General features: G+C 46.5%; 1 long non-coding RNA gene across 1 annotated transcript in view; it reads left to right on the top strand.

Annotated features, from left to right (window-relative positions):
- LOC139750113 (uncharacterized) overlaps positions 1-27,233 on the top strand; it is a 47,398-nt gene that overhangs the window by 5,883 nt on the left and 14,282 nt on the right. Inside the window, exons 2-3 of the long non-coding RNA XR_011713084.1 lie at positions 11,617-11,692; positions 17,771-17,917. This is a non-coding gene — a long non-coding RNA (uncharacterized lncRNA). The remainder of the gene's footprint in view (positions 1-11,616; positions 11,693-17,770; positions 17,918-27,233) is intronic.

A 27,233-nucleotide genomic window follows, 5' to 3' on the forward strand; every position in this document is an offset into this window, starting at 1 on the left:
TCCTGCTCAAGGGTCGTACCGTCTTGCTCAAGGGTCGTACCGTCTTGCTCAAGGGTTCGCACCGTCCTGCTCAAGGGTCGTACCGTCCTGCTCAAGGGTCGTACCGTCTTGCTCAAGGGTCGTACCGTCCTGCTCAAGGGTCGTACCGTCCTGCTCAAGGGTCGTACCGTCCTGCTCAAGGGTTGTACCGTCTTGCTCAAGGGTCGTACCGTCCTGCTCAAGGGTCGTACCGTCCTGCTCAAGGGTCGTACCGTCTTGCTCAAGGGTCGTACCGTCCTGCTCAAGGGTCGTATCGTTCTTAACGATTAACGACTCCCACCCCTGAATCACTTGAACTAACCATCTTGAACAAGGCTAACGAACCAGTGTGATGACGCCGGGGGATGCTGTGGTCCAAGACGGACCGAAGAAAGGAGCAAATATGGACCCATGAACCATCATGTACCAGTTCCTGTCATGAACTGTGGCCCAGAAACATGGTGAACCACAGACTGGGGTCTACCGCAGACCATAGACCATGAGCCGTACTGGAGACTGAACCACCAACACTAACTTTATGGTGTAATTTGTGGTTCGAAAATCTAGGGTCCGAGGATCTGGGGTCCGAGGACCTAAGGTCTGTGGTTCTGAGGTTCTGATCAGGGGTCCGAGGATCTGGGGTCCGAGGACCTAGGGTCTGTGGTTCTGGGGTTCTGATCAGGGGTCCGAGGATCTGGGGTCCGAGGACCTAGGGTCTGTGGTTCTGAGGTTCTGATCAGGGGTCCGAGGATCTGGGGTCCGAGGACCTAGGGTCTGTGGTTCTGAGGTTCTGATCAGGGGTCTGAGAATCTAGGGTCAGTGATTCTAAGGGCCTGATCTGGGGTCCAAGGGCCTGGGGTCCGTGGTTCTGAGGCTTTAGGATCTGGGATCAGTGGCTCTGGGATCCTAAGATCTGGTGTGTGAGGCTCTGGAGCCTAGGGATCTGGGGTCTAAGGAGCTGGTGTCCTAGGATCTAAGGTCCGAGGATCTGTGGTCTCAGGATCTGGTGTCCTAGGACCTAAAGTCCGAGGATCTAGGGTCTAAGGAGCTGGTGTCGTAGGATCTAAGGTCCGAGAATCTAAGGTCCGAGGATCTGGTGTCCTAGGATCTAAGGTCCGAGGATCTGGGGTCCGAGGATCTAAGGTCCGAGGATCTGGGGTCCGAGGATCTGGAGCCGATGACCTGGGACGAGGATCAGGGGGCCAAGGATCTAGGGCCAAGGATGTGGGACGAGGATCAGGGGGCCAAGGATCTAGGACTAAGGATGTGGGGCCGAGGATCAGGGGTCCAAGGATGTAGGGCCAAGGATGTGGGACTGATGGTGTAGGGACGAGGATGTGAGGTCATACAGGATGTGCTTTATGGCCCCCGGCAGCGCCAGGCCAATAGCAGAATAGCCAAAGGCACGACATCCCCTCACACACGCTGTACACCCTGCATCATCCTGGCAACACATCGATTTAGTTTCGTAATATATATAACATCTATATTATATATATATATATATATATATATATATATATATATATATATATATATATATATATATATATATATATATATATATATATATTTATATTTTTTTATTATACTTTGTCGCTGTCTCCCGCGTTTGCGAGCTAGCGCAAGGAAACAGACGAAAGAAATGGTCCAACCCTCCCCCATACACATGTATATACATACGTCCACACACGCAAATATACATACCTACACAGCTTTCCATGGTTTACCCCAGACGCTTCACATGCCCTGATTCAATCCACTGACAGCACGTCAACCCCGGTATACCACATCGATCCAATTCACTCTATTCCTTGCCCTCCTTTCACCCTCCTGCATGTTCAGGCCCCGATCGCACAAATCTTTTTCACTCCATCTTTCCACCTCCAATTTGGTCTCCCACTTCTCCTCGTTCCCTCCACCTCCGACACATATATCCTCTTGGTCAATCTTTCCTCACTCATTCTCTCCATGTGCCCAAACCATTTCAAAACACCCTCTTCTGCTCTCTCAACCACGCTCTTTTTATTTCCACACATCTCTCTTACCCTTACGTTACTTACACGATCAAACCACCTCACACCACACATTGTCCTCAAACATCTCATTTCCAGCACATCCATCCTCCTGCGCACAACTCTATCCATAGCCCACGCCTCGCAACCATACAACATTGTTGGAACCACTATTCCTTCAAACATACCCATTTTTGCTTTCCGAGATAATGTTCTCGACTTCCACACATTCTTCAAGGCTCCCAGGATTTTCGCCCCCTCCCCCACCCTATGATCCACTTCCGCTTCCATGGTTCCATCCGCTGCCAGATCCACTCCCAGATATCTAAAACACTTTACTTCCTCCAGTTTTTCTCCATTCAAACTTACATCCCAATTGACTTGACCCTCAACCCTACTGTACCTAATTACCTTGCTCTTATTCACATTTACTCTTAACTTTCTTCTTTCACACACTTTACCAAACTCAGTCACCAGCTTCTGCAGTTTCTCACATGAATCAGCCACCAGCGCTGTATCATCAGCGAACAACAACTGACTCACTTCCCAAGCTCTCTCATCCCCAACAGACTTCATACTTGCCCCTCTTTCCAAAACTCTTGCATTCACCTCCCTAACAACCCCATCCATAAACAAATTAAACAACCATATATATATATATATATATATATATATATATATATATATATATATATATATATATATATATATATATATATATATATATATATATATTGGAAAGGATCACAATTTTGCGCGTGATCAAGATATTCCGATGAGTCCACGGGGAAAATGAAACACGATAAGTTCCCTAATGCACTTTCGTGTAATAATCACATCATCAGGGGGGTGACAAGAGAGAAATATAAGTCAGTTGATATACATCGAGGAGACGAAGCTAGGACGCCATTTGGTAACCATGCGATTGTCCAAGACATCGTATGGATATGTGCGTGTGTGGACGTGTATGTATATACATACATGTGTATGTGGGTGGGTTGGGCCATTCTTTCGTCTGTTTCCTTGCGCTACCTTGCTAACGCGGGAGACAGGGACAAAGTGTAATGAATAGATAAATTGATTATATATATATATATATATATATATATATATATATATATATATATATATATATATATATATATATATATATATATATATATATATATATAAATATTCCTGTGAGTCCACGGGGATGTAAAACACGAAAGTTCCTAAGTGCACTTTCGTGTAATAACCACTTCATTAGGGAAGATAAAGAAAAAATTATAACAGTCAGTTGATATACAACGAAGAGACTTAGTTACAACACTAGTATACAACTAAGAGACTTAGTTACAACACCATTTGGTAAAGAAGTGACTACCCGAATGGAGGTCGGGCGCGTTCAAGTCTGTTAACATGTATATCATGAATCTATCATTTGGACAAGAAGGAGAACTGTTTACAAATTGTATAGACCTTTACTAATATTAATGTTACAATTCTTTGTGTTTTTGATAATAGAATCTCGTGGTACAAGAGTTAGAGTTGATAACTGAGATAGTATTACTCCAGTCAGTACAATTATCATAATTCTTAACATGATTAAACAAGGAATTTGATTTTTTCCCGTTCTTATACTATATTCATGTTGCTTAAGTCTAACAGAAAGATCCTTACCAGTCTGCCCAACATAAAACTTATCCCAATTTCTACATGGTACTCTACAGATGCATCCTGCAGAACTTTCTGATGAGTTTCTGATTAAGATATTCTTTATAGGACTGTTGTTGCTGAGGCAACATTTACATTAAAGGATTTTGGTACCATGAGAAGTAAAGTAAAATAGTCACTAAAAGGGAGAACTAAATCGTTCTTGGTTTTAAAGGGAGGCTTAGATATAACTCTATAAAATCATTCTTTTGTCAACTTAAGGGATTTAAGGGAAATATCTAGAATACTTTAACTTGGATCCAATAGAATATATCTTCTTAAACTCATCATCACTATACTTTGGACTGCAAATACTTAATACACTGAGGAACGTAGACTGGAATGAGGATAATTTAACTCTCATGTTGAGCTGAGTAATAATGGATCTATGAACATTCATTGGTAGGTTTTCTGTATATACTAAACTATGAAAATATAGTAAATCCTCTAATGATGAAGTTAACATCTGTAAAGGTTTAGTGTATGCCAGTTCGTCAAAACCAGTGGATCTTAATTGCCCCAAAAGGTATATAAGAGCTATTAGAAATCATTAAAAAAAGATAATGATATTCATATTACTAGAGCAGATAAGGCTTCACTGCCATATACGTGTGGACTTATCAAAACACATAAACCAAATTTTACAGCAAGAGTGTCAGAATGGTTAGTCTCTTTACTAAACCCATTAGTGGGTAAGATATCAAGTTCTATCATCATGAACAATGTATACTTAGTTAACAAGCTGTATGATATCGATGTTGATTTTGATTTCAAACTGGTTAACTTTGATGTTTCATCTCTGTTCACAAACGTTCCAGTTGATGACCTCTTAGAATATTTAGTTGAAGCCTTGGACAATATTCATTTACCTAATTCAAAGTCTGTTTTCACTGAGTTGATAAAATGGTGTACAAAAGATTGTGTATTTCAATTTAATGGAGAATATTATGCTCAAAAACTTGGGATGGCAATGGATAACCCTTTTTTCTCATGCATCAAGTAATCTTTTCATGGAATTCTTTAACAACAAAGTTACTAAAGGATATCTTACCCTCTAATGCAAAATTTCTGTTCAGAAATTATTTCGTTCTACAAACTTGTGTTATCTCAAGTGGCACACCAGACAGCATAGTGTACTTACAGAGGAACAGACACAGAGGCCATGATAAGAAACTCAAAGGTGGGAGAGTTTTCCTTGTGACTTGCCTTAAGCTAAGGTCTCGTTGGCAAGTATCCCTCAAATATCGCTCACAAGTCAGATCCTTCATTAATATTTCACATCTAAAATACTCATAACAGAGATAATTGTTTTCTTAAGAGGAACTCATAATTTAAGAAAAGATTCCGTAACTAAAATACTCATAACATAGATACTTATTTTCTTATGAGTAACTCCCAATTTAAGAAAAGATTCCGTAATATTTCCTTCCAGAATATAGTGTGCATTCAAGATAATGGAAAAGATTCGCCAATCGATGTGGTGGTGCAAAAATGCTTTACATTATAAAAAAAAAAAGGCATTGTTGTGCTAACCGCACCTGACACACTATGAACATGTTGGTTAATCTGTGTTTCCACGTCCCTCCTCGTCTGTCCGATATAAAAAAAAACCTATTACAACTTTTACATGGAACTCTGTACACACTACCAGTAGCATCATGTTGGATAAGCTTCTTTTTATCGTCTTGTTGTATGTCAAAGCTATCCGGACATCAAACTTTCCAGGAATTGTAACAGTATCAATGAAACGTCCATGTTTCTGCTGATATCTCTAATCTGTGTAATATTACACAGTATTTCTTTTTCTTTTCTGCGATTTGATGACACGGGTTAATGTCCTTTACTTGGTATAGGAGCGTTTTGCCTATCTTTCGTATAATTTTCATTTTGTCATCAAAAAATTCTAGGTCTACAATATCACAAGCTTACAGACATAGAAACTGATACAGAGTTTATAGCATTAATATGATGTTGAGAATGAAAATGGGATTATGGTAAGATATTTGAGGGTTGTATGTGTGACATAGGGGGAGGCAGGTGGGTCGTCTTGGTGGAAGGGTACCGTCAAGGAGGCACGAGGGTCGTCCTGGTGGAAGGGTAGCGTCAAGGAGGGTCGTCCTGGTGGAAGGGTAGCGTCAAGGAGGGTCGTCCTGGTGGAAGGGTAGCGCCAAGGAGGGTCGTCCTGGTGGAAGGGTAGCGCCAAGGAGGGTCGTCCTGGTGGAAGGGTAGCGTCAAGGAGGGTCGTCCTGGTGGAAGGGTAGCGTCAAGGAGGGTCGTCCTGGTGGAAGGGTAGCGTCAAGGAGGGTCGTCCTGGTGGAAGGGTAGCGCCAAGGAGGGTCGTCCTGGTGGAAGGGTAGCGCCAAGGAGGGTCGTCCTGGTGGAAGGGTAGCGTCAAGGAGGGTCGTCCTGGTGGAAGGGTAGCGCCAAGGAGGGTCGTCCTGGTGGAAGGGTAGCGTCAAGGAGGCACGAGGGTCGTCCTGGTGGAAGGGTAGCGCCAAGGAGGGTCGTCCTGGTGGAAGGGTAGCGTCAAGGAGGGTCGTCCTGGTGGAAGGGTAGCGTCAAGGAGGGTCGTCCTGGTGGAAGGGTAGCGCCAAGGAGGCAGGAGGGTCGTTCCGGTGTTGGCGTAGCACAGAGGACACAGGAGGGTCGTTCTGGCGGGACGAAAGCGTCAAAGGGAAGTGGAGAGAGAGAGAGAGAGAGAGAGAGAGAGGGTCGTCCATGTTATCACCTTTACCCATCACTTGGCTGTTATCCTATTGATGTGTGATCTTTCCTTAGCTTGTCACATGCACTAAGTTAGTCCCTGACATATGAGTATGCCCCACAGACACGACCTGCCATTCATCATTACGAAAGAGGTCATGAGAACTCAAAAAGAAAATGGCATTTCGCTAAAGGTCCAAATTGCAAGGCAGTTCGCGCAAAGGTCGGAGAAAATTCCATGACCAAGTTCATTTGAATTTCTTGTATAATTATCCTAATAGTAGGCAAGTGTTTTAGCCAGGGTCGTTAACATGTCCACGACTGCCAGTTACGATAACACGTGCCTGCATTATTATTATTATTCGTAAGTTATGGCTGGGTTACAGACTCAGCCCCAGAGCTCATTACGGTCCTGATTAATGGATGAGGTGTGGTGTCCCGTCGCCTGGTGAGGTGTCCTACCACCTGGTGTGGGGTTCTACCACCTGGTGAGGTGTCCTACCACCTGGTGTGGGGTTCTACCACCTGGTGAGGTGTCCTACCACCTGGTGTGGGGTTCTACCACCTGGTGAGGTGTCCTACCACCTGGTGTGGGGTTCTACCACCTGGTGAGGTGTCCTACCACCTGGTGTGGGGTTCTGTCCCCTGGTGAGGTGTCCTACCACCTGGTGTGGGGTTCTGTCCCCTGGTGAGGTGTCCTACCACCTGGTGAGGTGTCCTACCACCTGGTGTGGGGTTCTGTCCCCTGGTGAGGTGTCCTACCACCTGGTGAGGTGTCCTACCACCTGGTGAGGTGTCCTACCACCTGGTGTGGGGTTCTGTCCCCTGGCGAGGTGTCCTGCCACCTGGTGTGGTATCCTACCCCTGGCGTGTGTAGCTCCCCTCCAGTAAAGTGTATCATACCTGGGTGTAGTGTGTGTAGCACCCCTTAACTGTAGTGTATCATACCTGGGTGTAGTGTGTGTAGCACCCCTTAACTGTAGTGTATCATACCTGGGTGTAGTGTGTGTAGCACCCCTTAACTGTAGTGTATCATACCTGGGTGTAGTGTGTGTAGCTCCCCTTAACTGTAGTGTATCATACCTGGGTGTAGTGTGTGTAGCTCCCCTTAACTATAGTGTATCATCCCTGGGTGTAGTGTGTGAGTAGTTCCTCGTAGGTGTACGAAAAGTAGAGTTTCTTGCCCTTTGTACACTACAACCAGGATCGTAGAATGTCATGTTTAGATCAGTGTATCATAAATGCTGTGTATTATCCTCCAGCGAAAGATGTCATCATACTCAAACCCTGTGTATGTAAGGTGTAGCGTATCCTGGTCAAAGGCATAGTGTATTTCAGTTGTATATCAGGCAAGTGTAGGGTGTGAGGGTGGGTGAGGAGGGGGAAGGGTCGAGTCACTGGGTGTCGCTAACAGGCCACACTGACGAGAGCGCATGAAGGAAGCGACATGGTCTATTGTCGTGGGGCGCGGCCATTGTATTGAGGGATCCTGGTCCCGGTCGTAGCCTGGTGGGGACCAGGGACACGATCTCTTATTCCATTAGCACAAATTAGATCAGCTTTTCCTTCGTCAGGAGCCTGGCGGAATGTACGCAGACCTTAGGGTTTTCTGGAAGGCAGTGTAGGCCACACACACAGCCCCCGAGCACTGGCGGAGGATGAAGGCAGGGTCGGTGGGACCAGGTCACCATGTAGGTACGTGGGTGGGTGACAAGGTCCTTACACAGGTACCAGGCGGGAGGCAGTGGCTCCACCAGGGGCGACGAGGGAGCAGCTGTTGAAGCGACACATTTGCAGGAAGAGAGAACGAAGGAATACGGACGAGAGAGAGAGAGAGAGAGAGAGAGAGAGAGAGAGAGAGAGAGAGAGAGAGAGAGAGAGAGAGAGCAAGTGAGGCAAGAGGCACAGAGTGATGAACAGCTTGGGCGACTGCAATGTGAGACTGGGGTGGAAGACACTAGGATGAACACACACATACACACACACACACATGCATACACACAGACACATACATACACACACAGACACATACATACACACACACACACACTCACACACACACACACACACACACACACACACACACACACACACACACACACACACACCCGGTGCGTCAGGCAAAGCATAGACGCCAGGGCCAGTAAGGTGTGTGCGTAGCCACGGGAGAGCTACGCACACACCTACCGCAGTTCCTCCTCCCTGAACCTGCCATGATGACATTAATACTGTGGGATTAGCAGACACCTGGGCCACGGGTAACTGGCCCTTCACATGACTCCCTCCCGCAGCGTGGAGCCCTCCCTCCGCTCGCCCTCCTGCCCACTGATCTTGTATGTGGTGAGCGACCCAGAGGGATTACTGGTGGTGGTGGTGGCGTGTGGTACTGCGGCAGTACCTCCCCTCACCATGTACTGGGGGCAGTGCCTCCACATACCATGTACTGGGGGCAGTACCTCCACATACCATGTACTGGGGGCAGTACCTCCACATACCATGTACTGGGGGCAGTACCTCCACATACCATGTACTGGGGGCAGTGCCTCCACATAACATGTACTGGGGGCAGTACCTCCACATAACATGTACTGGGGGCAGTACCTCCACATACCATGTACTGGGGGCAGTACCTCCACATACCATGTACTGGGGGCAGTGCCTCCACATAACATGTACTGGGGGCAGTACCTCCACATACCATGTACTGGGGGCAGTGCCTCCACATAACATGTACTGGGGGCAGTACCTCCACATAACATGTACTGGGGGCAGTACCTCCACATACCATGTACTGGGGGCAGTACCTCCACATACCATGTACTGGGGGCAGTGCCTCCACATAACATGTACTGGGGGCAGTACCTCCACATACCATGTACTGGGGGCAGTACCTCCACATACCATGTACTGGGGGCAGTACCTCCACATACCATGTACTGGGGGCAGTGCCTCCACATAACATGTACTGGGGGCAGTGCCTCCACATACCATGTACTGGGGGCAGTACCTCCACATACCATGTACTGGGGGCAGTGCCTCCACATACCATGTACTGGGGGCAGTACCTCCACATAACATGTACTGGGGGCAGTACCTCCACATACCATGTACTGGGGGCAGTACCTCCACATACCATGTACTGGGGGCAGTACCTCCCCTCACCATGTACTGCGGCAGTACCTCCCCTCACCATGTACTGGGGGCAGTACCTCCCCTCACCATGTACTGGGGCAGTACCTCCCCTCACCATGTACTGGGGGCAGTACCTCCCCTCACCATGTACTGGGGGCAGTACCTCCACATACCATGTACTGGGGGCAGTACCTCCACATACCATGTACTGGGGGCAGTACCTCCACATACCATGTACTGGGGGCAGTACCTCCACATACCATGTACTGGGGCAGTACCTCCCCTGACCATGTACTGGGGACTGTAGCTCCTCTCACCATGTATGTACTGGTGCAGTAGCTCCCCTCACCATGTATGTACTGGGGCAGTAGCTCCCCTCACTATGAACTGGGGGCAGCACCTCCCTACACCATGTACTCAGGCATTACCTTCCCACATCTTGTACTGGGGGCAGTACCTACTTACTGCCCCCAGTAACCCGCAGCAGTACCTCTCCATACCATGTACTGGGGGCAGGAACTCCCCTCACCAAGTACTGGGATCAGTAGCTTCCCACACTCTGTATTTAGGCAGTGGTTCCCCACACTGTGTACCGGGGCAGTAACTCCCCACACTATGTACACGGGGCATAGCTCCCACACCGTGTAACGAGGGGAGTAGCTCCCCACACTATGTACCGTGAGTGATAACTCCCCTCACCGTGTTCCGTGGCAGCAGCTCCCCACGGCCCCCCCCCCCTCACCGTATGCTGTGGCAGTACCTCCTCACGCACGCCCCCCCCCCCACACCATGTGGTGGGGGTGCATCAGCTCCCCACGGCCCCCCACACCATGTGGTGGGGGTGCATCAGCTCCCCACGGCCCCCCACACCGTGTGGTGGGTGTAGCAGCTCCCCACGGCCCACCACACCATGTGGTTGGGGTGCATCAGCTCCCCACGGCCCCCCACACCGTGTGGTGGGTGTAGCAGCTCCCCACGGCCCCCCACACCATGTGGTGGGTGTAGCAGCTCCCCACGGCCCCCCACACCGTGTGGTGGGTGTAGCAGCTCCCCACGGCCCACCACACCATGTGGTGGGTGTAGCAGCTCCCCACGGCCCACCACACCATGTGGTGGGGGGGCAGCAGCTCCCCACGGCCCCCCACACCATGTGGTGGGTGTAGCAGCTCCCCACGGCCCACCACACCATGTGGTGGGGGTGCACCAGCTCCCCACGGCCCCCCACACCGTGTGGTGGGTGTAGCAGCTCCCCACGGCCCCCCACACCATGTGGTGGGGGTGCACCAGCTCCCCGCGGCCCCCCACACTGTGTGGTGGGTGTAGGAGCTCCCCACGGCCCCCCACACCATGTGGTGGGTGTAGCAGCTCCCCACGGCCCACCACACCATGTGGTGGGGGTGCATCAGCTCCCCACGGCCCCCCACACCGTGTGGTGGGTGTAGCAGCTCCCCACGGCCCCCCCACACCATGTGGTGGGGGTGCATCAGCTCCCCACGGCCCCCCACACCGTGTGGTGGGTGTAGCAGCTCCCCACGGCCTCCTACACTATGTGGTGGGGGTGCACCAGCTCCCCAAGGCCCCCCACACCGTGTGGTGGGAGTGTAGCAGCTCTCCCCCACACCTCACCATGTGGTGGGTGCCTCGGCTCCCCACGTCTCCCACAGCGTGTGGCACTGGCCAGACTACCGCAGATGGCACATCCTCCTGGAAGATGGTAATCCACATGGTTATCGTCCAGTGTCAGGCGAATCTGCGTGTCCTGAGTCACATCAAATCCGAATCTCGTTCTCTTTTTTTTTCCCCCACGGTAGAGACAATAGAAATGGCTAATTCATCTGAGGATTGTACGTACGCCTGGTCAAATAACGAAGTCATAGTAAATCTCTGGCCAGTGTCATTCCCATAGGATCGATTTAGTGCCTGGCAGTCCAAACACACGAAGGCTCCTGCAAGCTAACCAGGGGAGCTTCTGGAAAGCTGAGGTTACAGTGGGACAGATGCAACATGCGGCAGTGTGAAGTCTCTTGGGTTAAGACTGAGATTTTCTTTGCAGGACCTGCTGATCCAGGTGGGCGTCGAGGGCGCTTCCATAAAGAACCAGGTCCTTCCAGGTGGCCAGCCATTATCCAGTAAGTGTCTGTAGAGAGTCCTGGTAATATAATGATTGGAGGCGACTGTCTAGAAGCTCATGTTGTCATATTGCCAGAATGGTCGTGTGTGGAAGACATGAGAGTGAGGACGTGTTGAGCCAGAGACTGTGTCCAGAAGGCTGGAAGTGACACGGTTCTAGTTGATGGTAGTCAGGTGTGTGTGTGTGTGTGGTGTACATTTGTACAGATGTTACCCCAACAGATATAAGCAAGAGACATTTGTGTGTGATGTATGTTTATGCAGATGCTATCCCCCAGTGGCACCAGTGAGGGCTAGGTGTATGTGGGGGTAGACGACTGTACTTAGGAGTGAGCAAGGTAGCAATGGCTCAGGGTATAGTGGGTGAGGGAGATGGTTTACTTCACCAGACTCCCAGGCTTCACCTCTGACCGACGTGAACGTCTCAGTGATCTAATTTTCAGAGGTCAACACGTTTGGCAAAGTCAGCTCTGGCATTATCTCAGTACTTCTTTGTCACACACTGTGCCCCGAGATCTTCCGAACGGAGACGAAAGATATCTTTGACAACGGCAGACGTCATCGAGAGGGACTCTCGTACCATCACGTACGTAGAGACGAAGTAACTCTTTTTGACACCACATCTACAAACTGGAAATGTTCAAGGAAGAAATAGAAGCCTTTCTACTGAAGAACATCTTATATGTCGTATGAAGAGAGGAGAAATTGCTGTTTATATTTGATGAAAATTCGAGCCGAAGAATAGAACACTACTTTTTGATATTCCAGCAGCTTAAAAAGGTGGACAAACATGACCACGATTTGTTCCATTCCTTACACAATTTTTTGAAAATCTTGTACCGAGGCCGTGGTCTTGTCGACCGAGGGTTACATTCCCAACCTGTCAGGATTGAAACTAGTCTAGTGTTTACATTACATGGATCCCAGTTTAGACTCGGTATCCACATCATGGATCCTGACTTCATAACCAGAGGGAAAAGAATGTTGACTGAACGGACTCCATGTACTCTAAACAACCTGTGACCTAAGGCAGCCCTCTGGTGTCGATCCTGAACACTGGGGTGTCTGAGGGCCCATCTTGAGGAAGCCCTCTGGTGTCGATCCTGAGCACTGGGGTGTCTGAGGGCCCATCTTGAGGCAGCCCTCTGGTGTCGATCCTGAGCACTGGGGTGTCTGAGGGCCCATCTTGAGGCAGCCCTCTGGTGTCGATCCTGAGCACTGGGGTGTCTGAGGGCCCATCTTGAGGCAGCCCTCTGGTGTCGATCCTGAACACTGGGGTGTCTGAGGGCCCATCTTGAGGCAGCCCTTTGGTGTCGATCCTGAGCACTGGGGTGTCTGAGGGCCCATCTTGAGGAAGCCCTCTGGTGTCGATCCTGAGCACTGGGGTGTCTGAGGACCCATCTTGAGGAAGCCCTCTGGTGTCGATCCTGAACACTGGGGTGTCTGAGGACCCATCTTGAGGAAGCCCTCTGGTGTCGATCCTGAACACTGGGGTGTCTGAAGACCCATCTTACCGACACCACGGACAGTCGTCGATGCTCACGGACGATTGTGGCAACACTTTCACGTGATATCCCTAACCACACAGCTAATTCCAAAGACTTGAATATGCCGATCAGCCAAAATGACCTTCTCGAATTGGGTCACAGTGTCCTCAACTGAGCCATCTGACGACCATCCTGGCCAAAGAATCAAGTCCCCACATAGCCTCGTATGCACACGTAGGACTTCACATGTTACTGTGGCACATGAAGGCCAACCATTACTGTACAAGACCAGAATATGTTGCTGGACGTCCCGTCACACAGACACCTTCTGTGGATGGAAACATTCCGGCACTCCGACGGTCAAGTTGGTGTATAGGGATGATGTTATCGGATGCCAAACTTTAAGTCCTCGTATTGAAGTGACATATATTACTACGCTGATCAAATGAAAACTGATTATCATCCAAAGGTTCATTTTCATGATATATAAAGGTGTTTAACCCTGGCTTATGCAAGACGGTGTTTGTTAAAGCGTCGATCACAGGATTAACTGGCACTCATTAAACATCCAGGATACATAATCGACTTACGTATCCCGGATACTAGGTCATCTTATGTATCCTGGATACATACTCATCCTCTGTATCGCCTGGTAACACTAACTTAATGGATCGACTGTGAGTTGTCACCGATGTTTACCGGTAGGAAACACTTGATGTGTGTGTATGATCGCTTGCACTTGTGTGTTTTATTTGTTACAACTTACCCTGTGTATTCGTTATTAGCACTTAATGTATATGGTGGTTAGTAGCTCTTACTCTGTGTGTATTATTAGCACATACTGTGTATATCAATGGCAGTTACTTTGTGTATTGTTAGTGGCACTTTCTGTGTGTATTAGTTAGTAGCACTTACTGTGTGTTTTTTAGCAGCACTTACTCTGTGAGCAAAATTTCTTTAGTCATCGTCTGACCACCAGAGAATTTCGTTTAGATCTCTGCAATATTCTGTAATGGTATTTGTTTCTGTCACAATTGATAAATCATTTACAAAGATCATCATTAACATGGGACCCTGCGCTGAGCCCTGCGGAACTCCACTTGTCACCTCCGTCAGGCATGAGAAGGTTCCCCTCATGTGCGAACTCTGGTCCCTCCCTCATGTATAGCCTACAGTCCATTATGTTGTGTTCCTCCGACACCAGATCATTACCTGACATCATTGTCAGTATTCTGTATCGGATTGCATCAATGGTCACCTGGATATCCACCCGATTTGTTCTAAGATTTTACTGACTTTCTCACACAACTCCGAAGGAATTGTCACGTAAGATATCTTCTTCCAGAATTCCTAATGTCCACTTAAGTTGCTTGTGACAGTAAATAAATCCAGTATCGTGCAAGCCATGATCGTGAGTGACACTCGCCTGTAATTCTGGGCTACTTCTCTATCACCTTTGATATACATTGGCACTACCCTGACTCTCCTCCATTCTCTTGGAGTACTCCTGTCGTTTGCGAAGATTCTAAATCAACTGCTACGCTTTATTTACACTGTCAGCTCGCGGGATACCCAATGGCTAGTTACCACTTCAGTGCCTTTGTTTTAAACTGATAAGAAAGGCATTTGGTCTCGCTTATCCGAGGCGCAAAATCTGCTCTTACACCAGGTACACTGAGACAAGATCCCACATCATAAAATAAAATCTAAAAGCAACAGAACATGAGTATCATCATATTGCAAAACATAAAAAGACAACATTAATGAAAAGAAATTCCAACTATAAACGACTGCAATATTTTTAGGGGATTTGAATTAACTTTCTGGGGTACGTAGCAGCTCCTATAGACGACTGAGTTTTTTTAAGGGGACTTGGATTTACTTTCTCGGAGACGTTGCAGCTCCTACAGAACGGCACTTCTCTTCGTCTATCATTCTGGCTTACAGTGGACACCATCTCCAGCCACAGCCGTCCTCTTGCAGGTCAGGAGCCTCACCGTTGTATGGGATAGTTGCCAGTCAGTGCATTATCGCCGGAAAAGCATTAAGAAAACCCATAGAAATGCCCAGCTTGGAGCAGTGTGTGCGGAAATTACGCAGACGAAAGGTGAATGAGATTAAAACCAAGTGAATCTAAACGTCTAGATCTATGTGTAAACAGTTCCCATGTTTACCACAAATGTTTGATATTCTTCCGGGGTGGCTATAGTACTTGCGGCTCTGGGGCCTTCAAAAACCTCCACACTGACAGAGAATTGATTTCAGTGTTTTCATGGTTATCTTCCCTCTCCCTGGCTGCTCCAGGGTATCTTTTTTCTCCCTAGCTGCTCTAGGGCATTTCCCTCTCTCTGCCTGGTCCAGGGTATCTTCCCTCTCCCTGGCTGGTCCAACGCGTATCCTCTCTCCTTCGTAGTGAACATACTTTCAAAATCTGTGTTCATTTTTTCACATATGTCCTTTGTATCAAGCAACTTTACCCTCAGAGATCATTGATATAAATGTCAGCAACTTTACTTTCAGAGATCATTAATCTAATCATATCATCTTTCACTGTTCATTTGTCCTGATGAAGCTTTGGCACAGTTTAGGTGTCTGTGTTCCCTTGCTTTGTCACATCTGGTAAACCACTTCAGTTGTCTCTGCTGATCCCCTCTCTCTTCTTCCTCCTCCCAGTACACATCTCTCTACGCCTTCGTTGTACATTTCGCAAAACTTGTCTAAGACTCTGATGTATTCTCAGCGTTTGGGATTCGGTCACCAGAACTGACTCCATGAACTAAGTCATCAGGATTTCATTGTTTCCACCCTCATATTTCCTTCTATTTTGCCTTTTGTCTTTAAGCACTTCCTTCTTCCCTGTGTAATGCATCCTCCATTGAGAAGTTCCATGGGTAATGTACATTTACGTAATTACTATTTGTGCTTAATGGGGAGCGAGTTCTACACTCGTGAGGCCCACCTTATCTCATGAACATTCTCTATTTGTCATTCAAGTTTTGAGATTTACTGTCTGCACTAACCATGTCCTACAGTCATTCAATACCATTCGTCCATCACACTTGCACTACAGGAGTACTTCTTGACATCTTTTCTTTATCAAGTTCATTCATTACCATTCGTCCATCACACTCGCACTACAGAAGCACTTCTTGACATCTTTTCTTTATCAAGTTCATTCATTACCATTCGTCCATCACACTTGCACTACAGGAGTACTTCTTGACATCTTTTCTTTATCAAGTTCATTCATTACCATTCGTCCATCACACTTGCACTACAGGAGTACTTCTTGACATCTTTTCTTTATCAAGTTCATTCATTACCATTCGTCCATCACACTTGCACTATAGGAGTACTTCTTGACATCTTTTCTTTATCAAGTTCATTCATTACCATTCGTCCATCACACTTGCACTATAGGAGTACTTCTTGACATCTTTTCTTTATCAAGTTCATTCATTACCATTCGTCCATCACACTTGCACTATAGGAGTACTTCTTGACATCTTTTCTTTATCAAGTTCATTCATTACCATTCGTCCATCACACTTGCACTATAGGAGTACTTCTTGACATCTTTTCTTTATCAAGTTTCTTAATTTCATATGATGATCTCAGGAAGAACGTTCCCCCTTAACGTCATCAACCTGTTTTTCAAAACTGAAAGGTTGTGAGCAGGTCACCCTTGGACTAACCTCTCCTCCAAGGTGGGGAATCTAAAACCTTTAGCCTCATCCTGGAACTCACTTCTCTTATTTCTAGTCCCATCTTTGTTGCCCTCCTCTGGACTTTCTCTCTTAGCTCTTTGCGCTTTTCCAGGTGTGGTTTATGTATTCTAATATCTGTGTTTTTGTGAGCCATATATACATGTTAGTGTTACGTATGTCTTTGTATTTCCGTATCTACACATCTGTATATCTACTTGGGCAGTTGAAATGTTCGTTTAGGTGTATATATGATGCCTGTGCGTCATTGTGATGTATATTTGTGTGGGTACATTTTTCGTACGTAGAAGAAGAGCACAAACGCTGATTCGACTGTTGACAAGACTGCAGTATCGAATACTGTCCCACAGTCGACAACACTGGTGGGAGATAACAGGAAGAATTCGACCAGGGGGGGGAAAGCCTTCTGTTTCATCAATCCATTTTTCTCTCGTCATTCACAGGACAATTCCCCAGCACAGGTCACCTTGTGAACTTATATGTCAACAAGAATGATGATATGTCTTCTGTCTTATGCTGATGTCGATCTACACTAGGCTATGGGACCTCAGCGATGTCTCGTATGTCGACCTTTAGCGTTAAGTCCACTTTTGTTGTAGACTGTGTTGTCTTCCTCACGATTGCTGTGGCTATTGGAGAGTTCTCTTCCCTCCAAGATGGCCATGGGGGCCACACACCCCTCAGTTTCGTGACCCAGTTCACAGACACGACAACTGGCCTGGTGTTCTCACACGTCCTTGTGTGCTAGGGGCAGAAGGGAAAGTCAAGTTTACCATACAAAGCCTCGCGTAGTTTTTCTCCTGTATTTATAGCAGTCGAGAGCCAACTTGTGGGGGACATCAGGTGAAGGTTGTCTCTCCGGCAGGGGTAGCGAGCCGTCCCTGGGGAAGCGAGGCGAAGGGTTGCCTGACGCCTGACCCACCTGCTCCAGGCAACGGTGGCGCCGCGGGACGGGAGGAGGCATGATGGAGGAAGCCGCCGCTACACGCCACTCTGGGCCACGCCTCGACGGGTGAGACACACACACACACACACACACACACACACACACACACACACACACACGCTATGTAACATAACACGACAACGTTTATCTGTTTATCCATATGATGTACTTCCCTCCTCCTCCTCCTCCTCACTTGGTACCTGTTTCATGAGACTGGTTGGTACCAGGTATATTTTCCTGGTACTTGTGCACCGTTGACTTTTACCTGCTTCGACTGGCTGGTGCTTGTGGCAGTTGGCAGGTGATTCACGTGATGTGGAACAATTACCACGGAGACTATGGGGGATGGCGTGTGTAAAATAAAGGTACAACACGGTGGAATAAAGATATAAAGAGGTTAGTTGGAAAGACGAAGATTCTGGGAAGAGAAGCAACGTTTATGATAAACTGTGATGAAGTGTGAGGCTTGATGTCAAAGATAAGATATGTGTGTGGCTGTAAATATGTTAAAACTGCTTAATGTTTTGACGAATGGGTGAATTTAGGTTGTAATAGTAATAACAATGAAAATTATAATGATATCAGTATAGATGATAATAATGATAATGATAATATCAATAATGATAATGATATTGACAATAAGAATAATACAGATGATGATGATAAAGATACTAATAATAATGATAATAATAATGATGAAAATAAAGATGATGATAATAATAACAATAATAATAATATTTTATTATGATAATGATGATAATGATAATATTGATAATAATAATAATGATAATGATAATAGTTATGATGCTAGTGATCGAATAATTTCTTCATACCTTCTTGCTATTTTCCGCACCAAAGAGGTGGCGTCAGGAACAGAAGAATAATGGCCTTATTTCCACATATCCACTCTGTGGCTGCCAACATAATCCACTTAACTATTTACATTCAACCCATATTGACTATTCCGTGGTTTTCCCTAACTTCATATCTTCCTGGTTCAACCCATTGACAGAATGTTCCTCCTCATATACCATATCGATCTATATCACTTTATCCCATGCACGCAGCTCACCCTCTTGAATGTTCAGGCCACTATACCTAAATGCCTCTTTCACTCCATCCTCCCATCTCCAGCCGTTTCTACTTCCCACTTCTTCTCTCCATTTCTGACACGTGAATCCTGTTGATATGTCTGTTTTCGTTCGTCCCTGCCATATTCACAAGCCATTTCAGCACACCATTGCCTGCTCTTTCAATCAAACTGTGTTTACAAACACATCTCGCCCTCTCATTGTCATTTCCTGTAAGATCAACTCGTCTTGCACCTCATACATTCCTCAGGGACATCGTCTCTATCACATCTATGCTTTTTTATCCCATGCATTCATGGCCCATGAATCACATTCATATATCACCGTCGGGACCATTTTGCCTTAAAGCATACTATTTTCTTGCCCTGACAGACACTGACGTCTTCTTCCACACACTCCTCAGTGCATCTTACCATGAGACTCATTTCAGCTTCCATAGTTCCATCCGTTGCTATGTCCATTCCCGGTCACCTAAAGTATTCCACTTCCTCCAATTCCTCACATTCACACCTTCCTGTCTCGCGTACTACTGCACCTTTATACCTTAATATCTCTCACAACAACTCTCATTATCTTCCTTTCATACACTCTCCCAAACTTAGACACCAGCTTCAGGGGTTTCTCTTTCGAGTTTGCCACCAGAGCCATCATCTGCAGAAAGCAATAGATTTCCCTCTGCCACCCCTAGCATACTCTTAACTCGCCCCTCACTCCAAGACCCTTACACTGACCTCCATCACCATCCCGTTCATGAATGAGTTAAACAACTAAGGTGACATCACACACTATTGACGCAAAACCACGTTCACCTGAAACCACTCATCTTCCTCCCTTCCTCCTCGGACACACACACCTTACACTCTTGATACATAGTCCTCACTGATTCTGATCGCTTTCCTCCCGCCACTGCACGTTCGTAATAACTTCCTCAAGGTCTTTCTGTCAGCCTTTTCATACGCTTTTTCCAAGTCTGTAAATTGCACACATAGATCGCTCCCTGTCTTGGCGTATTTATCATACACATTTTTCAAAGTATACACCTGGTTCATACTTCCTTTACCACTCCTGAAACCAATTTGATTCTCCTTTCTGATGTTCCATGCATGCCAACCCCCTCTCAATGACCACAATCATACAAGTTACCTGATAACTCGACAGACATAATATCTATAATTCGAGGATTCAGTTTTGCGCCTCTTGCTTATATGAAAGGGCTTTATTCATGCATTCTGCTAGTCCTCAAGCACCTCACCTTGGGCTGCGCATACGTTGAAAAATTAAACAGACACAGTCACACACTTTCTTGAGAAACTAAGCTACAGTTCCATACAATGTTACTGCCGTGCAACACATCATCTTATGCAAGCTTTCACCAACGCATCTCATGCACCAAACCATTCGCTATGGCTCTCACACCCTGCATACCCTCTCACCCCAAAAACACCCTATCATTCTTCAACAGTCCTTCACAATACAATGACTCTGTCTCTTGTTCACTTCTTCTCTGCCTGTTGTCACTTCCTCACTTATCGACCTCACAGACCAACACCTCTCCTGGTTTCCCCTGACTCACACCAACACCATCGCAGGTCATCTTTCATTTGGCCTTATTTTTTTTTCAGATCCTGTTCCATCCCCTTGACCCCCTGCTACTTTCCTTTATACGCCCCTCTCCTTTCTCCTAATCACTCGCACTCATCCCCAACAAATACCGTCTGCACACATTTATTTTCTGTCTCATCAGCAATTGAACTTTCACATCCTACAACTCATTTCCCTTTCTCAATATGTCAGCATTCCACAGACGTTCTGTTTCTGTCTTATATTCATTTCCCAACTTAGCAACATATGAGAATATCAGTATCTTACAGTGCAGCCCGTTATCAGTATCATTGATAAATATAAGAGAGAGAATTGGTCCCAGGACTGACCCGTGTGGCACGCCACTTGTTACGTCCAACCATTGTGAGGTTTGATTATCAGTCGCTACTCTTTGTTTACGGCCAATTAACCAATTTCCCATTAATCGAAAGTACAACGCCTTCTATATCATATGACTTAACTTTTGTTGATAATCTTCGATGTGGAACTTTATCGAATGTTTTTTGATAAGATCAACTGCTTTACTTTCATCATACATGTTAAGAATATAATATAGAAAGCAGATTTATCAGACAAGAACGATTTCGTCGAAAATTGTGCCAGAAATCGTTTATTTAATGGATGTCTTCAAGAAGAAAAAAATATTAGATTCAGTTCTCATTGCAAATGAGGATCCTGTTCATAGTGTTGAAGTTGGAGAAATATTTGGTACAAGTGACCACCGATGAATTATTTTTGTGGTCGCTTTCAACATTGCATGTAGCGTTGGTCAAAATGACAGTCGCGGAAAAATACCCTATTTTAAAGGTGCAATTTTTTTAATAAGCTTCTCATTGCACTTAACAGACAAACCTAGGATGATATGGTCATTGAAAATGACGTGAACGTAGATTGGAAAAGCTTCAGTAAAACCCTCAAAGCAGCAGAGTGAACATGCGAACCAGGGCGTAGTAGATGGTGTATTTCTAAAGCGAAATAATAAACAACATAATAGAGTAAGGTATGTAGATTTACGGAAAGTAAGAGAGTCATACGACAAAGTAAACGTCATTATGAGGCGTACATTGCTGAAAATAGCAAAAGAAACCCTAAGGAGTTTTATGATTATGTTAGAAGCAACAGAGTCATTACCCAGTCAATAGGACCATTGATTACGGAATATGGTGACTTGGTTCAAGACAACGAAGCCATGGCAAAAATATCAAATGACATTTTTGCTTCTGTACTTACCATCGAACCCACAACCTATGTGCCGAATCCATTTTCGTTGAAAAGAGAGCAGAACGTTGTATAACAAATCAACATAAAAGCCGAGGACATACTTTCAGCAATAAACGGAATGAAAGTAAATAAATATGGCCGGTACTGATAAGTCTAATCCGAAGCGAAAACTTAGATAGTGAAGCCCTTGACCTTGAGAGCCCTTTTCAATAAGTCATTTGCTACAGGGAAAGTTCCAGATTAGTGAGGATTAGTAAGAGGAGCATCAAGGGGTGAAGGAACGTTAGAGTCATCCAAGATAGAGTTGGAGGAGAAACGGGAACCAAAGAGAGTTGCTTTGTCTATGGGAGAGACAGCTATAGTACCGTCAGAACGGAAAAGTGAAGGAAAGGTAGAGTGACAGAAGTTGTTAGAGATGCCTTTAGCTAAAGACCAGAACGACCTATCAGTGGATGACGAGGAGAGATTATCACACTTCCTTTCAATAAAGGAACGCTTTGCCTCACGGATAACGTGCTTGCAGTGGTTACGAGCAGTGATAAATGCTGAATGGGAGTCAGAGGAAAGAGAGCTTTTTCCAAACCCGATATGCCTGATCCCTTGCCTGAATGGCCTCAAGACAGGAACGGTTGAACCAGGGACTGGATGAAGAGGTCGTCTTGGGAGAAGAGGGAATAATTGTTTCCATTCCCGCAACAATCACCTCTGCTGTGCGTTTGGCGGAGACAGAAGCATCAACACGTAAGAGACAGTAATTTACCCAAGGAAAGTCAGAAAAGAAGTTACATAAGTTATTCCACTCAGCCTTGTTTAGGTGTCAGTATTTACTCTTTTAATGGGGTGCTGGAGAGGAAGGTGCCGTTGGAATAGATACATTTATGAGAGTGTGATCACATGAACCAACTGGGAGCGAGGTTGTGTATTTGTTACGGGATGGACTAAAGGTGAAAAATACATCCAGATTATTAGGAGAATGATCACAGCGGTCAGGAATATGGGTAGGATGGGAGATGATTAGCTCTAAATCATTGAGAACGGAGATCGTGAGGGCTTCAATCCCTCTACCATCCGTATAGCAGGAATTAAGATGCGATCTAATACAATTATTCAAAAAAATCAAAGCCTTTGATCACCTTGATCCATCAGATTACCTAAGACTTGATTCGTCTGATATTACTCTTAGTAACGGATACAAACTCGTAGGCAAATGATTTACCTCCATCGAAGCCAGGTAATTTTTCTTCGTCTTGCCAAGTAGAATGGTTGAATGCCGTACCGGATTACGTTTAAGAAGTGATTTGATAATATTTTGCTTCAAGTCCACGACTTGCATTATTCGCGCCTCCGTAGTCAAAACAGTAGTTTACAGCTCATTCTCTTTGAATCATCTGTATACCTAGAAAGCCTCAGTTGTGCTGTTTATCCCCAGCATTCTAGTGAGTGCATTGCACTTTACGTCGTATCTGTCCAGCCATCCAATATAACTAACTCCCTACGACTCTCTTTTAAATTTCCAGATGAGATCCTTGTACTGTGCAAATATTTCTTCTGGCTATATCGTTCGTCCTCACTGCACAACAAAACTCGTATCCACAGAAAGAGTTTGAGACAGCGTCATCACACGTCCCCAATATCATCTTCCAGTGAAGTACCAGAAGAGCACGAATGTCTACTCTCATTTCCTCGAACACACAACTCTTGGTCGTGATCCCCCTCGACGAAGGATTCCCCCAGCCAGAATGATGCTATTATGGTCATCCTATACTTCATCGTCCAGTAAACTAACCTTATTTTGAATCGGAATCTCCCGTTCCTGAACTTCTGCTGCTGGTCGACAAGTCTTCCGAGCGAGCAGGAAGGTCGAGTGTCATCCTCTAACTTCATTTGCGCAGCCGCCGTCCTAGTTCCTAAGTTATCTGCTGTAGTTCGTCGCTAATGATCCTCCCTGTTGTATACCTAACGCCTTTACAATAACAAAACCCCGTTTTGATGTTCCACAGTTTCATCCTATCATCTGATTTCTCTAATACTTCCTATTTTTCTTAATTTCTCAATGGTTTTCTGAAAAGGATGAACAGATGAAAGAGATGAGCACATCTACTTCCGAGATGAGAAAGTCTCGAGAGAACTCCCTCATACAGCAGCAGGGCAGCTAAACGTGAGGCGGGCGCGCCCAGTCTACGTAGCACAGAGGTGATGAACTGGGAGCACAGGGGAAACACGTCTGCTCCCGACACAGGCCAGGGGAGGTGTAGCGGAGGACAGGGGTGTTACAGAGGCCAGGGGAGGTGTAGCGGAGGGCAGGGGAGGTGTTACAGAGGCCAGGGGAGGTGTAGCGGAGGACAGGGGTGTTACAGAGGCCAGGGGAGGTGTAGCGGAGGACAGGGGTGTTACAGAGGCCAGGGGAGGTGTAGCGGAGGACAGGGGTGTTACAGAGGCCAGGGGAGGTGTAGCGGAGGACAGGGGTGTTACAGAGGCCAGGGGAGGTGTAGCGGAGGACAGGGGTGTTACAGAGGCCAGGGGAGGTGTAGCGGAGGACAGGGGTGTTACAGAGGCCAGGGAGGTGTAGCGGAGGACAGGGGAGGTGTTACAGAGGCCAGGGGAGGTGTAGCGGAGGACAGGGGTGTTACAGAGGCCAGGGGAGGTGTAGCGGAGGACAGGGGTGTTACAGAGGCCAGGGGAGGTGTAGCGGAGGACAGGGGTGTTACAGAGGCCAGGGGAGGTGTAGCGGAGGACAGGGGTGTTACAGAGGCCAGGGGAGGTGTAGCGGAGGACAGGGGTGTTACAGAGGCCAGGGGAGGTGTAGCGGAGGACAGGGGTGTTACAGAGGCCAGGGGAGGTGTAGCGGAGGACAGGGGTGTTACAGAGGCCAGGGGAGGTGTAGCGGAGGACAGGGGTGTTATAGAGGCCAGGGGAGGTGTAGCGGAGGACAGGGGTGTTACAGAGGCCAGGGGAGATGTAGCGGAGGGCAGGGGTGTTACAGAGGCCAGGGGAGGTGTAGCGGAGGACAGGGGAGGTGTTACAGAGGCCAGGGGAGGTGTAGCGGAGGGCAGGGGTGTTACAGAGGCCAGGGGAGGTGTAGCGGAGGACAGGGGAGGTGTTACAGAGGCCAGGGGAGATGTAGCGGAGGGCAGGGGTGTTACAGAGGCCAGGGGAGGTGTAGCGGAGGGCAGGGGAGGTGTTACAGAGGCCAGGGGAGGTGTAGCGGAGGGCAGGGGTGTTACAGAGGCCAGGGGAGGTGTAGCGGAGGGCAGGGGAGGTGTTACAGAGGCCAGGGGAGGTGTAGCGGAGGGCAGGGGAGGTGTTACAGAGGCCAGGGGAGGTGTCAACCTTAATTATGACAGCCCTACACCTGCTCTTTGTTTAGAGTGAATACATTTCATGCAACGTGACTTATTCTTATTCTTGGAGACTTTGACATCCCCATCATCCACTGCCTCACACCTCCCTCTTATTCCAGAGTCAAAGATCTCCATCACTCGTACCTCTCTCTCTCTCTTAGCATGTTTATAAACGATCTCAGTTCTGACTATTCTTGAAGACGAGTCAAAGAAAAAAAATCCCATTTTTCTTTACAAATGATAAACGTATTTTTGCAGCGTCTTCGTTACCTTTGCGAAATCTTCCAGTCAATTTCTTGGCTTCGCTATCCATCTTAAACCTTACCTGGAAACTTCCTCAGTTAGACGTGGCACTACTGAGCACCACCGAGATAAACCCCGTCACTTTTGCTTCTCCATCCCCTGTAATCTCACCACTCAGGCATGTCGTAACCCCCTCATGATGGTGATGATACACCTCCCTCTCTACGCTCGCTGGAAAAGTTATCTCGATTGTATTATACGATATTTCACACCAGAAGACTATCACATAGACAGACTACAGGTCATTGCACCCGTAACCCTGATAACGGGGCACAGAGAGGAATCCAATACGGTTTTCACAAGAAAATCAGTCCAAATGTACAATCAACCCAGCATCTGTTTCAGTCCTCTGCAGCTTTTAAAACTTCTCCTCGCCTCTGCTTCCTTCTCCAAGTCATGAAAATTTGATACGTTCCAGACGTGTAAAGAGGCGGATCCCCTCGACGTCTGAGGCTACACACTCACTCCTCTCACTCTAGTCATCTGTACATCACGAGGCTCATCATACACACTCACTACCCTCACGCTAGTCACCTGTACATCACGTAGCTCATCATACACACTCACTACCCTCACTCTAGTCATCTGTACATCACGTAGCTCATCATACACACTCACTACCCTCACGCTAGCTATCTGTACATCACGTGGCTTATCATACACACTCACTACCCTCACGCTAGTCATCTGTGCATCACGTAGCTCATCTCTAAAAGGGAAAACTAAAAGATTCTTAGTATCAAGGGGAGGTTTGTATTTAACTCTGTAAATTGATTTCTTTGCCAACTTAAGAACCATTACCTTTCAACAAGACCTTCAGTTATTTATCAAATTGAGAATTAACTGCTTCTAGGGGATTTCTACTGATTATAAAGTATGTTGTCTCACCACATAAAAGATCATTCATTTTTGATGAGTAATTGAATTTGTCCATAGTCACAATTGTGTTAGCCTTATCTGCTTTAGTAATATGTATATCATTACCATATTTTTTTCAGATTTCATAGCAATAATGAACCTTTTTTGGACAATTTGAAACCACTGGTTTTGACAAAGTGGCATACACTACATCTTTACAGATGTTAACTGATATCAACACAGCTAACTTCTTTGTTACAGCAAACAGAACTTAATCCTTAGCCTAGGCCACACAAAGAATCATTGTCAAGTTTTTTATTGGACAGGTTCATCACAAAGGAAGGGTTTGTGTTCTTAGTCCAATCATTGTTTTCAATAAGATGGTCCAACTGACGCTCCAGTGTCCTTTGAAGCCTATTCTGTTCACATTTTAACCCATTATAGCAATAATCCAACGTACGGGTCTTCCATTGTGTAGGTATGAAAGAACAGAAGAAAGGACAACATATACATTATTTTATTCTCCCCACACCTGATCGCCGCCCCCCTGTGTCAGCGAGGTAGCACCAGAAAACAAATGAAGAAAGGCCACATCCGTTCACATCCATGCACGAGCTGCCATGTGTAAGGCACCGAAACCACAGCTTCCTATGTACACCCAGGCCCCACAGACCTTTCCATGGTTTACTCCGGACGTTTCACATGCCCCTACTTCAATCCACTGACAGCACGTTGACCCCAGTACACCACATTGTTCCAGTTCATTCTTTTCCGTGCCTGCCTTGCACCTCCTTGCATGTCCAGGCCCCGATCGTTCAAAATCTTTTTCACTCCATCCTTCCAACTCCAGTTTGGTCTTCCCGTTGTCCTTGTTCCCTCCTCGTCTGACACATGTATCCTCTTTGTCAATCTTTCCTCACTCATTCTTTCCATATCTCCAAACCATTTCAGCACATTCACTTCTGC

This window comes from Panulirus ornatus, chromosome 9, assembly GCF_036320965.1.
Source record: "Panulirus ornatus isolate Po-2019 chromosome 9, ASM3632096v1, whole genome shotgun sequence".
Classification (NCBI taxonomy): Eukaryota; Metazoa; Arthropoda; class Malacostraca; order Decapoda; family Palinuridae; genus Panulirus; species Panulirus ornatus.